Below are 9200 nucleotides of genomic sequence, written 5' to 3'. Positions count from 1 at the left end.
ATATTCTGCAGTTACTTGTTATGTTTCTTTTCATTATATGTTTTTGGTAATTTCTGGTGGGGAGGCTTTGGTCTTGTGCAGCAATTAAAAATCCTTCAGTCTCTGCTTTGAGTCCTGAGCTTCTCAACCATTGCTGGGATTTTTCTCTGTCTATTTCTTTTGCATTTAGTTTAGCCCAGTATTTACCATGTAGGGGCTTTTCTTGCAATCGTTTTATCATGGTCAGTTGCTGTTCTAGTTTTAGTTTGGATTTCATTTGTTTCATAGCTTTTGTTGTTACTTCTTCTTCTTCGTATTTATTTGGTAGTATGATTTCTTGTTTGTATTTGTCAGCTTCCTTAAATACTGAAACAGTTTCTTGTTTTGCTCGTGTTTTGTGGCTATTTGTATTAGTTTTCCTTGCTTCTGGAGTAGGTATTTTTGCAGTCCTATGGTGGTTATTTTATAATAGTTTTCCAGCTGTATAAGACCCCTACCACCTTTTGTATGTTGTATATATAGCCTTTCTATGTCTGATCTTGGGTGGTCCATCCTAGATCCTGTCATTATTTTTCTTGTTTTCCTGTCTAATTTAGATAGTTCGTTTAGTGTCCAGTTAAGGATATTGTTGTTGTAACTTATAACTGGGACGGCTAAAGTGTTAATACCTATTAACTTGTTTTTAGCATTGAGCTCTGTTTTTAGTATTGATCTAACTCGTCTATAGTACTCTTTCTTTATTTTTTCTTTCATTTGTGTGTGTTGTATCCTATCTAGTTCATTGATTCCTAAACATTTGTATGGCTGGCTTTCGTCTAATTCTCTTATTTTTATTGGCTTTATCTAGTGTGCTGTTGCTACTCTTAACTAATTTTCCTCTTTTCAGGGTTGCTTTGGCACATTTTTCTAATCCGAATTTCATATCTATTTCCTTGGTAAATCCATGTACTGTCTGTAGTAGTGTTGCTAGCTCTTTATCATTTCTAGCGTATAATTTTAGGTCATCCATATATAAAAGGCGGCTCACAGTTTTGCCGTAACATTTGTATCCGCATCCAGTTCTATTTAGCAATTCAGTTAAAGGTGTGAGTGCCAAGCAGAACAGGAGTGGAGAGAGCATGTCTCCCTGGAATATTCCTCTTCTAATGGGGATGGCTTTCGTTTTCATGAGTCCCTCTTTTGTTTGGAGCTGTAGCACTGTCAGCCATTTATTCATAGAGTGCCTTATATATTTTATAATAATTGGTGCTACCTTGTTTATGGCTAGTGTTTCAAGAATCCATTATTATTATTATTATTATTATTATTATTATTATTATTATTATTATTATTACTATTATTATTATTATTATTATTATTATTATTATTATTATTATTATTATTATTGCTTCAATGTAAATGAATAAATACACAAAAAGCGAGGAAATGTATTTTGAAAGTGTTACTTAGATCAGATGGTGGGCTATTACAACAATCCTGTAGTTACAGGATTGCTGTAAGTTCTTCAGAAAATTTGTTTGAAATCAGACTAACTTTAGCTGGTATGCATCAATAGTGGGTTCAATTCCATTGCATGGCAAGTGTTTTCTACTGTACACCCAAGCTGATGAAAGCCTTTTGAGTAGATCTGGAAAATAGAAACTGGAAATATCCTGTTGTATATATGTATGTGTGTATGTATATGTGCTGTTTTTTTTCCTATCACTGCTTGACAACTGTTGTTGGTTCGTTTATGTCCCCTGTAACTTAGTGGTTTGGCAAAAATATCTCATAGACTAGATACAAGACTTAAAATTAAGTACTGGAGTTGATTTGTTTGACTAAATCCTTCAAGGTAGTCCTTCAGTATGGCTGCAGCACAATGACTGAAATGAATATCATCATCATCGTGTAACGTCCGATTTCCATGGTGGCATGTGTTGGACGGTTTGATTCAGGACTGGCAAGCCAGAAGGCTGCACCAGGCTCTAATTGATCTGGCCAACCACTTCGAAAGTATAGTGGGTGCTTTTACGTGCCACCGGCACGAGGGCCAGTCGGGTGGTTCTGGCAACGACCATGCTCAAAAGGGGTTTTTTATGTGCTACTTGCACAGGAGCCAGTCTGACGGCACTGGCAATGACCACACTCAAATGTTGCTTTACACATGCCACCAGCACATGTGCCAGTAAGGCAAAGCTGGCAACAATCATGTTCGAATGGTGCTTTTTATGTGCCTCTGGCATGGGAGCCCATCGGCGGTCCTGGAAACGACCACGCTCAGATGATCCTTTTAACATTCCACTGGCATGAGTGCCAATCAGGCGGTACTGTCATCAGCCACGTCAGTGATTTTGATTTTGATTTCACTTGCCTCAATAGGTCTTCACAAGCAAAGTTTATTGTCCAATGAATGAGGGGTACTCATAAGTGAGCTGATTACACCTACTGGCATAGGCCATGGATTATAGTCTCACTTGGCTTGTCAGGTCTTCTCAAGCACAGCATATCTCCAAAGGTCTCGGTCACTAGTCATTGCCTTGGTAAGGCCTAATGTTTGAAGGTCATGCTTCACCACCTCATCCCAGGTCTTCCTGGGTCTACCTATTCCACAGGTTCCCTCAACTGCTAGGGTGTGACACTTTTTCACACAGCTGTCCTCATTCATTTGCAATACATGACCATACCAGCGCAGTCGTCTCTCTTGCACACCACAATAAATGCTTCTTAAATCCAACTTTTCTCTCAGAACACTTACACTCTGTCAAGTATGCACACTGACATTACACATCCAGCAGAGCATACTGGCTTCATTGCTTGCAAGCGTACGCATGTCCTCAGCAGTCATGGCCCATGTTTCACTGCCATGTAGCATGGCTGTTCATACATGCGTGTCATACAGTCTACCCTTTACTCTGAGCAAGAGGCCCTTTGTCACCAGCAGAGGTAGGAGTTCTCTGAACTTTGCCCAGGCTATACTTATTCTAGCAGCTACACTTTCAGAGCATCCACCCCAATACTGACTTGGTCCCCTAGATAAGAGAACCTATCAACTACTTGTAGTTTTTCTCCCTGGAATGTGACAGAAGCTGTTCTCTGTCCATTTTCAGTGTTTATAGCACATACAAAAACTACCTTCCCAGTTAGTCTTCCTTTGATATTGCTGCACTTCTTATGTGTCCATAGCTTACACTGGGTACATCTTATGGAGTTTCTACCTATGCCTTTTCTACAGATTGAGCAGGGCCATCTACCTGAAGGGATTTGTGGTTTGTTTGCCTTCCTACTAATTAAGACTTTGGTTTTAGCTAGGTTGACTCTGAAGGCCTTCGATTCTAATCCTTGCTTCCACTCCTGAAACTTTTCCTCTAGTTCTGATAGTGACTCAGCAATCAGAGCAAGGTCATCAGCATAGAGGACTATGATGAATAAGAGGGGGCTGTAGACTGATCCTTGGTGGACCCCTACCCTACCCGGAATTCTTCACTGTACTTGTTGCCAACTCTCATCTTACTAACAACATCCCTGTACATGGCTCACACAGCTCTCACTAACCATTCATCTATCCCAAGTTTCCTCATTGACCACCAGATAAGGGATCTGGGGACCCTGTCAAAGGCTTTCTCCATGTCAATGAAAGCCAGGTATTTCTCCTGCAGTTGTCTTACCAGAAATCAGAAATATAGCATCAGTGGTGCTTTTCCCTGGCACAAACCCAAACTCCATCTCATCTAAACTGACTCTCTCCCTAATTAGTTGGGCTATGACCCTCTCCGTGACTTTCATTGCCTGATCCAACAACTTGATACCTCTGTAATTATTTGTATCTAAAGCATCACCTTTACCTTTGTAGCAGTTGACTATGGTGCTGCTACAGCAGTCATTGGGTATGACTCCTTCATGTATCACCTGGTTAACTATACAGGTGACCAAGCTATAGCCAACACCGCCAGATAGTTTGAGCATCTCTGCGGTGATTTCTGATGGGCCAGGGGCTTCCCTGTTTTCATACCCTTAATTGCTTTATCTACCAAGGTACTGTTAATTTGGATAGCTGGTCCCTATGTTGGGTCAGCATTTGGCAGACTCTCTTTCTCTCATTCATTCTCTTTATTTAGTAACTTTTCATAATGGTGTCTCCAAACTTCTCTCTTTGCAGCCTCATTTAATGCAAGTGAAGCATCATCCATGCGGACACATTTCTCTCCTACGACATCACTATTCTCTCTCACACACTGTCTTGCAACAAGTAAATCCTCAAGTCTTTGATCCTCACAACACAGAACATTGGCAAATTTTTTCTTATCTACTTGCCCTCTGGCTAAATAAACCTGTCTCTTAGCTTCCTTTCTGGAAGTCTGATACAATTCCCTGCTAACACTGTTCTTCCAATCCTTCCAAGCCTGTTTCTTTTCCTTAATGGCCCTATCAACAACATTGTTCCACCACCAATTCACCTTGGGTCGAGAAGGGACTTTGCACCATCCACAGATCTGGTCAGTGGCCCTCAAGAGATTGTCCTATAGAAACCTCCTGTTGTCTTCCACATCATGTGATGCTATATCCCCCTCTATTTTGTCAAAAGCTTTAAGTAATGTTTCTAAATCTCTGTCCATTCACAGGATCTTTAAGATTCCAGACCCTTCTCCTCCATGCTGGTCGTCTTCTGGGCATCCATTTAACCCTGATTCTGAAGTTGCTAACTACTAGTCTATGTTGTGGGGTACATTCTTCACCTGGGAAGGTTTTGGCATTCATAAGCAGCCATCTTTCCCTTTTTCTGGCAAGGATGTAGTCAATTTGGCTAGTGTGTCTACCAGATTAGTAGGTGAATAGGTGACTGGCAGGTTTTCTGAAGTTAGTATTGCAAACCATAAGATCATTTGCATCACAGAACTTCAGCAGTCTGGCTCCCTCCTCATTGTGGGAACCAAAACTATAGCCTCCATGTACGCCATGGAAGGCCCTGCATGTTGTACAACATGTCCATTGAAGTCACCAGCCACAAAGAGAAGGTCCCAGTCATTCGTCAACGAGGGAGTCTTTCTGTCCATCAGGTAGCCCCAGCTGAGGGGCATAGGCTGAAATAATGGTTGCTAACCCATGATATAGCACTAATCTAATCTTAAATATTCTATTGCAGACTCTGACTACCTCGATTACATTATCAACCCATTTCTCTGCAAGAAGTATACCCATGCCCCCGACCCTGTCACTGTTCTCTGCCCATGTTCTTTGCCTGTGAGAAACAAAGCAGAACCTCCTCTGCACCTTACTTCTTGGATGCAGCACAAATCTACATGTCTCCATTCCAGCATCTCAACAATCTCACCAGACCTACCTTTCAGTGTGCCCACGTTGAGCGTGTCAACCCTAAGGGTGTGGGAAGTGTGGGCCCATAAGTTAAAAAAATAATTTATTTAAGATTGCATTGAACTTTTGCCTTTGCAGACATTTTTAACAGAATTTTAAAACTAGAAATGATCTAATTATAAATCTCACAGAGAGACTTAAGCAGCAGTATGATTCCCTAATAGGGACTGTCACATTAAGTTGACAGTATACAACTGCTTTATCATAACACTGCTGCTTAAGTCTCTCTGTGAGATTTATAATTAGATCATTTCTAATTTTTGTAATCAGTGAATGTGTTTTCACTAGAAATATATATATTTGTGCTTATACCACATTTAGTGAGTTATTTCTGTCTATTATTATTGTTACTTTTATGTTGATAATTATTGTTACTTGTATTGCAATTTGAACTGTTGAATGTCGTATTACGTTAATTTTCGCCCTGCAGGGTGAAAAATTGTTTTTTCTTCTCTCTTTGTAAAGAAATAGAAAATTGCGAACTGTTCTTCTGTGTTCCTGTGAAAAGAAAATTTATTTTCTTCTCACCAAAACTTTTCAGTATGGAGGATGAAATGGCATTATGCCTAGATTTTTTACTCTGTAATGAAGACTTCCTGATTCTACAGGAAGAAAATGTTCAAGTATTACAAGGAAATCAACAAGTAACCCAGGAAGTTAAAAAGGTGAACAGTTCTTCTGCCGCCGTAGGTGGACAATTTCAAGAGATTGAAATCTTACCCAAACAGTTGTTTAAGCATAGAAATTTGATAAAACGAACTGACAACGAAACCAGGTTAATTCCACCAAAGGAAATCATAAAAGATTTGGTGGTAAAAACTGTGATATATAAGGTATACAACTGCAAGGAGAAACGCATCATGATGATGAAGACGGATATAATTGAAAAGTACCTTGCTCCGTGTGTGGGAAAAAATAAAATATGTTGGAAGAGGCCCATGAAATGCTACAATAGAGGTGCAATTTGAAAACGCCTAAGTAGCAAAGGAAACATCAACTCTAACACTAAAGATGGACAAAATAATCTTATTACCCATGTACCTTGGCTGGAGAACAGCTAAAATTACAATAGACGAGATTCCAGCCAGGTATGATGTGTACTGGAAGGTAGCAGCACTAATATACGATGTGGAAGAACAAGTCAATATCCTCTCAATGAGAAAAAGAGATGCACTCAATTGGAAGGGGCAGACTCTAGAACTCTTAGTCCAAGCTTCAAAGGAAACCCTCGAAACCAGACCAGACAGGATTTTCATAGGGGAGGGACTCAGTGCAAGAGTGTTGGTGGAGGGACGGCGGTCCAGATGTTTCAAATGTGGTGACAAGGGCTACGTCCGTTCCGAATGCATAAAAGTAAAAAAACCTACACAGAAAAAAATAGAGGTCTTTCCTTAACAGGAGGAAAAAATACCAGATAAAGCTCAACAGAAAAAAGATGACAACCAAGGAAAAAATAAAATGCTGGAAAACACAATAGAAAAATAAAGCGAAGAAGAAATGAAGTTCAAAGTAGTAACTAATGAAAGGAAAAAACCCCTTGGCCCAGACTCCCCTCCCCCTTCAAGAAAAAAAGACAAAATAAATACCCCCATCCACTCCCAAATTGAAACCCGCCCCTAAACCTCCACAAGAAAGAATTGTTTTGTACAATTCGAAAAATGAAGCGTTACATGGAATAATTACAAAAGAAAATTATACAGTGTTGGGACCTATTGAAGGTAAACCGTCACACATACGGTTGGCAAGGATTAGTGCGGAACACTATGAACAGTTCAAACAGCAATATACAGACGATATCTATGACATGAGTCAGTTTATTGTAAAGGAAAAAATAATACTAACACCAATGGCTACACCAGACAAAAACGATACAGGAGGAGGGGATGATGAAAGTCGTGAAGCCCCTCCTGCAAATTTAAAGGTAATGTAACCGCTTTTTATCATGGAAGTTAAGTTAGGGTGTGTGAATGTACATGGCCTGGGGTCAAAATGAAAGCAGACATACCTCCTAGATGACCTCAGGTCGCGAAAGATAGATATATGTGTTGTGACTGAGTCCAAGCTGAACAGCCCACTGTCATTCTCGCCTCTTCTGAACGACTACAAGAAATTTATTTCTCCGAGTCAAGGAAGGAGTGGGGGTGTCAAAAAAGCTTGGACGTACAGGTAAGTACAGTCTTTCTAGACCCAGAAGGTAGGCTGGTCGTTCTGGATGTGTCACATGTGAGTAAGCAGTCCTTCAGGTTGGTAGCAGTCTATGCCCCACAGGAGGATAGACAAACGGTTTTCTTTCGAGACTTGGAAAATTTCCTAGTGACATCGAAAACTTTCGTTTTAACAGGAGACTTCAACACTATTTTCAACGTGCGAGTGGATAGTGGTGACTTGACGAATAGAAGAGAAAGCCCTGGCCTAAAAAGGCTACTAGCAAGCTATAAACTAGTAGACTGCTACAGACTGGATGAACTGCTCGTTCTACAGTGGACGTGGTCTAATAACGACAGTTCACAAAGGTCTTACTTAGATAGAGTAATTATAAAAGATAGTGATAGAGGTATAGTTAGTTGTCCACAATTTCACTGTACTTCTTACACGGATCACAAATTTGCGACGTGTGAGATACAGTTAGCTAAGTGTCATAGACAGGGACCCGGGTACTGGAAGATGAACAAGTCTATTTTGACTAGTAAAATCTTCCATACACGGGTTAAGGAGTTAGTGCAGAGGGCATTATGTGGAGCCATCGAGAATAACAGATGGTGGTGTGCCCTCAAAAGAGCTATACGTTTAGAATTTCTTAGATTTAGCAAAAAGCTAAGTGTAGAGGAATTTAGATTAGAAGGGCAATTAACTAAGGAGTTAGAGGAGGCCACAGCATCAGGCTCTGCATCCAGAGTGTTGCCGGTGAGATCGGTATTATTCCGTCACCTCCAAGCCAAACACGAAGGTGGTAGAATCAGGGCTAAGTTACGCACGGTAGGCAGAGAAGGTACTAATATTGCTGGATGGGCCCGTCATGTGGAGAGTTGGAGAGGCAGAGAAACTTCTGTACAGTCTTTAATTGACGAACAGGGGCACTGGATCGAAGGACAGGAGGAGATGCAGAAAGCCTTTCATCAGTATTTTGCACAGTTGTTTGGGACGAATGAAGCGTTGGACCATGGGAAGCCCTTAAGGGATTTCCTGGCTGACGGACCGTGACTCTCGGTGCGTGAGGTGAAGAGCTGTGAAGGGCCGATCACAGCTGCGGAGGTCGAAGAGGTGCTGGCCGAATGCGCTCGGGACAAGTCGCCAGGACTGGATGGTCTGCCCTACGAGTAGTATGCCGGACTTGTTCGGACACTTGCTGGCTTGTGTTTACACGAACTGGCAACAGAATGGGAGAATTCCCAGCTCTGTGAGTCAGGGAGTGGTAACACTAGTCAGAAAAGACCCGAGCAAGGGGAACCATATTAGTAATTTCAGGCCCATAACTTTACTAAATGTGGAGTTAAAGATTTTGGCCAAGGTGTTAGCAAAAAGGGTGACGATTGTCATGGAGAAGCTTGTTGGGAAGGTGCAAACATGTGCCATCCCTGGCAGGTTGATCCAGGACAATCTTCATCTCTTACGCTACACCTTAGACAAGGTGGGTAAAGTTTCCAGTAAAGGTGGGGCACTGGTCCATTTAGACCAAAGTAAGGCCTTCGATAGGGTTGACCATCGGTATCTGGCGGTGGTCCTTGAGGCGGCTGGGCTAGGCCCGGATTTCCGCGGATGGATCAAGGGCATTTATGGTGGCATCAAATGCATGGTTCAGTTCAACGGTTACCTGTCGGAGCCGTTAGAGATCAGGCATTCAGTCCGTCAAGGGTGCCCCCTGTCTCCGC

At 41.4% G+C, this 9200-nt stretch overlaps 1 protein-coding gene across 3 annotated transcripts in view; it reads right to left on the bottom strand.

Moving 5' to 3' along the window:
* Window positions 1–9200, bottom strand: part of LOC106876453 (dynein beta chain, ciliary) — a 628322-nt gene that overhangs the window by 85975 nt on the left and 533147 nt on the right. The gene's annotated exons all lie outside the window — the stretch shown is intronic.

This window comes from Octopus bimaculoides, chromosome 1, assembly GCF_001194135.2.
Source record: "Octopus bimaculoides isolate UCB-OBI-ISO-001 chromosome 1, ASM119413v2, whole genome shotgun sequence".
In the NCBI taxonomy this organism is placed as follows: Eukaryota; Metazoa; Mollusca; class Cephalopoda; order Octopoda; family Octopodidae; genus Octopus; species Octopus bimaculoides.
This window is presented reverse-complemented; position numbering and strand designations above follow the sequence as displayed.